We start from the raw sequence: 6,887 nt of genomic DNA on the forward strand, positions 1-6,887 counted from the left end.
GTGTGTATAGATCTATATGGGATTGACAACCCCGCACCCAGACTGCTAGCTACAGTCTCGACATACCAAGCCAACGGGTGACAAATGTCACATCTTATAGACGCTTGTAGGGCGTCTGGAACTCTAGTCAGTATGGTTACGAGTATCCCGGGTTACCTTATAATTCTTTGGCCTTAAGGTAACGGTATTTCACCGGCAATTTACACTGTATGCTGGTAACTCATTTTCAGAGTCACACTGTTTTGACCTTACAAGACGTATCTTTCATTTGATACTGTTTGGGGTCTGTGATCTTTGTTTTGACCTTGCAAGACGTATATTTCATTTGATACTGTCTGGGGTCTGTCTTTCACTGTTTTAGACCTTACCAGTTGTACCTTTCATTTGGTGCCTTCTGGGGTCTGAGTCTCCACTTGTTAGACTGAACCGGGCGTGTCATTAGTTCGATATTCTCCTGTAGTCTATGATTCCTTGCCTTATTGAGCAGTCCTCACTGCTGAGGCATATGTTATTCCCTGATGTCGTTTGCTTTCCTCAATAATCAAATTCAGTATTTTGATAATGATTGCAATCTAGGGAAAACTACTTTTTGTACCACATAACACTGACCAGCCTTGGTAGAAGGCTGCTTTTATTAAAGAAAATATAGGGTTTTCTGGAAAGAGCTCTAATACACAGGAAACACTTAAACTACTACTTATTAAAGTTATTTAATTGATACGTCACCTAATACTTATGAACTCACCAGCATTTGTAAAAATGCTGATACTCGCTTTTCAAATAACTTGTAATCTCAGGTTAGCAATTAGACAGGTACATCCCCGGAGTCGTTGATGAAGATAACTTAGTACCATGTTGTTCATATTATATTTGTTTGTACACTTTATTATGTTGTAATGTAAACCTTGTAAAACTATTACTATTAATGCAATGTTTTGTTGTACTTTGATTACTATAATGCATGTGTTGTGATACTTCACATGACGTCATTCACCCCAGAACGTTTCTGCCGTTCCGGTTTTAGGGTGTGACATTTTTATATATGTTTTATGATTTAGTTTGAACGGAAGAGTAATCATAATTATAAATAGTTATCGGGGTTTGGAAGCATACCAAAATATAGCAGGGTTTTTTTTATGCTTTCCCATGTATTGGGATCAAAATCCTCCTGCTCCCCCGTCGTTCTTCTCTGTTGGACAGTCCTTCTTGTAATGTCATATTTCACCACAAAGGTGACATATGGGAATGGTTCCAACATCAGTAGTTGAAGTGATGAACTCGACCGGAGTTCTAAAGATGCGGGCGGTATGCCCCTTTATGTTGCATCTATTGCAATGCAGGTCTCGGAAAACTCCATGATGATGGTAGTTGCACCTGCTGCAGTGTGGGAGGTTTCTTAAGTACGACTTGGTTGGTGGTAGAACAACAGGGCTGATGGGGGTATTGACTGCCCCAGTTCATTGCCCTCTGTTAGGTTCTCGAGTTGAACAACTCCTTTTCAAGTTCTCGAACTTTCGTTTAAGGATATTAGGCTTAAGGTTCGAGGTGTCCTTATAAGTAGGTGCTTGTGGCTGTACTTGGTCATCACCACTATCGGGGTTACCGATAGCATTACTACTAACATTTGCATTTTTCAGCATTAAGGTGTGCCATGACAGCTGTTACAGCTGCTGTGACCGCAGCTTGAAACGTAGCTGCATCTATCTGAGGGATTGGTGTTTTGCTGGTGGGTTGGTTACACTTCTTTGGAGGCATGATTCTGTTATATGATAAGAGAATGAGTTCTTGAGCGACTATCATGTCTCTAGATGTATTCTAACCATTTGTATCTATGTATTAATCTTTCGTTTTGTTATATTATTCTTAATGATTCGACCTGCATCCCTATGATGCTGTCCTGGTAAGGATTATAGTTAAGTTTCTAGAATGGTTAGGAACCAAGTATCATCCGAACTAAGTTACCTTCGCTTGGTGGATATCGTTTCCTAATTTTCAAAAATATTCGAAAACAATTCATAACAGTGTCTACATAGAATAGACTTATGAATTTGAGAAGTAATCACCATTAATTAAGATTCTGTGATCTGATTTATGGTCATTAGCTATGACAGTAAAAGAGGATAAGCTTAAAACCTAATGTGAGTAATGAAATAACTAACTCACTAGGCTGAACCGATTTACTAGTTATTACTTAGAGGAAATGGTGCTCGAACACTTCACATGAATCATGCGTGGTTTTCCCTTGTTCTTTGTTCTATTCTTGATGGTAATGATTTGTTCTCTCCTGGTATCTATACGGTGTTTTTTCCTCTGTAGGTATATTGAATTACCAGGCTGTCTTACTTCCGATTCTAACCATGGTTCCCATTGCTTCGTAATGAATATTTTGAATCTCGGAAGTTCATGCGAATCTCTCATTGGTTTCCTTAATAAGGTAAGGGCACTAGATGATTTCTATAGTTTATGTACTTCTCATATGTTTCTTTCTTGGGATTCCCCTAATGAAATTTTGTTGGATCCTCCTTGACTCTTCTATTGATTTCCAGAGTATTTATCTAAGGGGTTTATACGAGAATGGGAATGTCTAAAGAATCTATGAGAAAATTTAAATTTTTACGAAGGTGATCCTTCCTGGTCGTCCTATAATCACATGGGGTGTACCGATTATATATAATCCAGATCAAATAGACCTTCGAATAAGTAATCCTACTCTAAAACCACATCCAAACAAGGAAAAGGAAGTAGAGTGAAAATCACCTATTCTAAGTCCATAAAATCTCGGCTATATATAACCTTAACGTATCCACTTAGTACTTATAGACTTATTAGAAAAGATCTTTTAAACATTTCCCAAAAGTTTCTTTAAAATACTTCCATGGTATTTGATTCTTGGACTTCCAGTTATTAGAAGTTGATAAGTTTTCAGTTTACTTGTTATAGCATCCTAAAATACTCCTATAGTACTTTAACCTTTGTGTTTGGTTCTACAATTCATCTGGTACCTAGGTTAGTTTTAGACTTGTTGCAACAATACAATCACTCCCAAACACATGTTGGTCATATCTCAAATGAATATAGTTGATCAGGCTATATTGATCCCAGATATGATTACATAACTATCTAGGTTTAACTGTAATGTTCAACATCCAAATACTTTTGTTTTGTTCCTCTTGTGTTACTCATTCTAATATATATATATTCTGCATGTACTTATACTTTTATAAAATATTGTTATATTTTTAAAGTATAACTCTTCGTCAGAGTGTTTTTATCCCAATGGGTTTATAGTTGTATATCTTTTATGACTGATATATTGAGTTCACTATAAACAATGCTCTGATACCAATCTGTCACACCCCCAAACCAGAACGGCGGAAACGTTCGGGGGCGGAGGACTTCATGTATGTATCACAACACATGCAATATAGTAATCCAAGTACAAACAACCATTGCATTAATAAGTATAAGTTTTACATAAGTGTTTAAACATTACATATTCAAACACCAAAGTAGTTACAGTAGAAGACAAGAGCTGCGGTACGGTACTAGGTAGTCTTCTCAAGAGCTTCGAGAGTGTACCTATCTACCGGATTCCTAAGAATATAAGCTATTTGAAAAGAGTAGATCAGCATTTAAGATGGTGAGTTCATAAGTATTTTAGTTCTGTAAAGTATACTCTAGGTTCTTTGGAAAAGTTCACTGGTTCCTCCAGAAAATCCTATATTCCCTGAGGTGATAAACTGATAACCTCAATAGCTTCCCTCTGTAATTACTTAGTTTATATTAATTATGTATAATCTAATATCGAATAGACAGTGAATTGGGTGTATCTGCCCTAAGCCCACAACCAAATAAGGAACAGGAAGTACGGCGGAAGTCACACATCTCACTGTCAATCGGATATTACTTATATATAACTCTGATGTAATAACTAAGGACTTATAGAATTAACCAGTAAAGGTATTTTATGTTATACTAGTTTATAGAGATTGAATGACTAAGTTTCATTAGATAAGTGGTTTAACTTAATAACCCGTTTCATTTGTAAACGTGGTTTAATCCCACAACCGTTCCATTTGTATAAGTGGTTTAATCCTATAACCGTTCCATTTGTAAAAGTGGTTTAATCCCATAAACCGTTTCCTTTGTGTAAGTGGTTAAATCCCATAAACTGATTCCTTTTTATAAGTGGTTAAATCCCATAAACCGTTTCCTTTGTATAAGTGGTTAAATCTGATAACCGTTTCTTTTGAAAGAGTGGTTTAATTCCATAATCCGTTTCATTTGTAAAAGTATTCTTAGTTATATATGTTCTATGGTAAAAACCTTAGTATTAATCCTAGAAAATATTATATTATCCATAATACTGCCTTGTGGTTTTAAATGTTCAAAAATAGAAGTACAAGTATATTTACCATACTTGATTTCATGATACGTAGCTTTTACTGTAAGTAAAAACTACAGAAGGTTTATTTGGTCGTGATGTAATTATCTTTTCTCACTGTTTTAAGAGAAGTATATTGCTTAGTAATTCACTCATTGTTTTATCCATGTGAGTTCTATTAACCATACTAATATGACTGATATGCCTGCAGCGACGTTCTTCAGGCGTCGGAATGGAATGATATTGACACCCTAGGCCTGCCGGCCAAACTGTAGCGAACAGTAGAGGTGCGGGATTGTCAGTCCCATATAGATCTATACACAAATTCACGCTCTCCCTACAAGTTTTTCTGGTTAATAGGCCAGGACTTAAAGTCATACTTAAACAAGTACACCATGAAGGGTCTCACAAATTTATTGTTTCAATGAGATTTACGATGTATTATTACCCCGTGATTGTTAACCCTGGTACTCTGTATCGTACCTTTGTTAATGCAAACCCAGTATGATGTATGTTTACTTCTTTAATATGTTATTCCTATATTAAAGGCATTATACATATCCTGGTATAGTTAAATAAGTTTTGGTACTTTCCTTGGAATGTGAATCATATTCGTATATTTAGTTTTGAATCATAAATTATACCTATTATAATTTATATGCTCTATCTGGTTAACATGATTTCTCATGGATGAACGCCTTTGCTCAGCCTGATACATAGGTAATGATACCAAAATGAGTGACCTAATATATGTATAATATGTATAATTAAGAAGGAAACAACCTTCGGACAAATAACACCACCTTAACTCCACATCCAAACAGGGAAAAGGAAATAAGATAATTCATTAGTCCTAAGTCCTTCAAATCTTATTTATATATTTATACATATATAAACATGATTTTTGGCATTTATAATTTGAAATAGTTTATAAAACATTTTTCAAAGAATTTAAGGGAGTTTACATGACTTTAAATATTTAACATGACTTTAAGTCATTTTGGTTGTATTTGGTAATTCTTGAAAGCATACGAAAACTATTTGTGTGATTATTATCACATACAGTTATTAACACAATTTAATATTGTGTTAAACTTGTATCCCCCCCCCTTAAAAAGCATTTAGAAACCATTAAAAATGTAAATTATACGGCTATAAACTCACCTTGATAGGTGGTAATTCGGGCAGCGTTTCGTTTCCCGAAAAATAGTTTGTTTGACGAAAAACCGGCTAAAACCGGGCAGAGTTTCGACAGGAGAGAGGATTAATTCTCGAGAATTCCGGGGCTCCGGGGCTTGCTTCGGGCTTTAGACATGATACCGGGGCCTTCGGGGGTCGTGAGAAAGTCTAGGGGGTGAAAAGGTGAAAGATGGTGAAATTTGGGGTGAAAAACCTCTCAAATTCGAGAAGTCTCGCACCCTTTATATAGGGGTGCAAGGGTGCAATCCGAAGTGGGACAGGTGGGGAGGGCGAGGAGTCAGCAGCACACACGTCGGACATGCGAAGTGAACACGGGGCAAGGCTTCGGACGTGGAGGCTTCTGAGTGGTCCGAACTTCGGTCCAATAGGAGAAGGCCACATTGCGATGGGGGTGTCCAAGGAGCATCCACAGGGTGTCTCCTGCGAGGGTTGTCGGCTGCTTATTGGACCTCGGTCTCGGTCTAATCAGATGGTGACACGGCGAACTTCGGTCCAACCAGAGGATGACACGTGGAGGCCTCGCATGCGAGGGTGATGTGAAGTTACTGTTCATGTGAAAATTCCCGATTTTTGCTATTTTTCTTTATTTTTTGCCAAAACTTGTAAAATTCATAACTTTTGCATACGAACTCCGTTTTTGACGTTCTTTATATGCACACGTAGGTAAAATTATACTCTACGACTTTCGTTTAGACTTCGTCGGCTAATTTTGAATTTATTTTTAATATTATTATTTTAAACAGACCGGGACGGGAATCCGTTAAAAATTCATAACTTCTTCATCCGACGTCCGTTTTCGTCTGTCTTTTTACCGTTGTGCTACTTTTGACGAGACCTTCGATTCTCGTTTAAGTTGTGTCGGCTAAATATCGATCGATTTATATTTCGAATTTTTAGCTGTCTACTGCTAAACCGAAACTTCGAAAAATCATAACTTCCTCATTCGAAGTCAGATTTTGACATTCTTTTTATGAACGTTCTCGGTTTAACATATTCTACAAATTTTATTTATATTGTTAAGTCTAAAAATCCTTTTATCAAAAATTCGCTTTTTACACTGAACAGTGTTTTGCCGGTTTTATCGCGGATTTTCGATTGGTCATAACTTCTTCGTTATAACTCGGATTTCAGTGTTCTTTATATTTTTGGAAACCTTGTTACAAACTCTACCACTTGGTTCATCCCAATTATGATTATAGATCAACAAATTTTTGACCAAAATTTGACTGGTGTCACATTTACCCATTAAGAACCACCCCAAAGGCATTAAGCTCAAACCCTAATCCTAAAAGGCTTATGTCTT

This window comes from Lactuca serriola, chromosome 3 (assembly GCF_051521515.1).
Source record: "Lactuca serriola cultivar US96UC23 chromosome 3, Lser_US96UC23_V15, whole genome shotgun sequence".
NCBI lineage: Eukaryota > Viridiplantae > Streptophyta > Magnoliopsida > Asterales > Asteraceae > Lactuca > Lactuca serriola.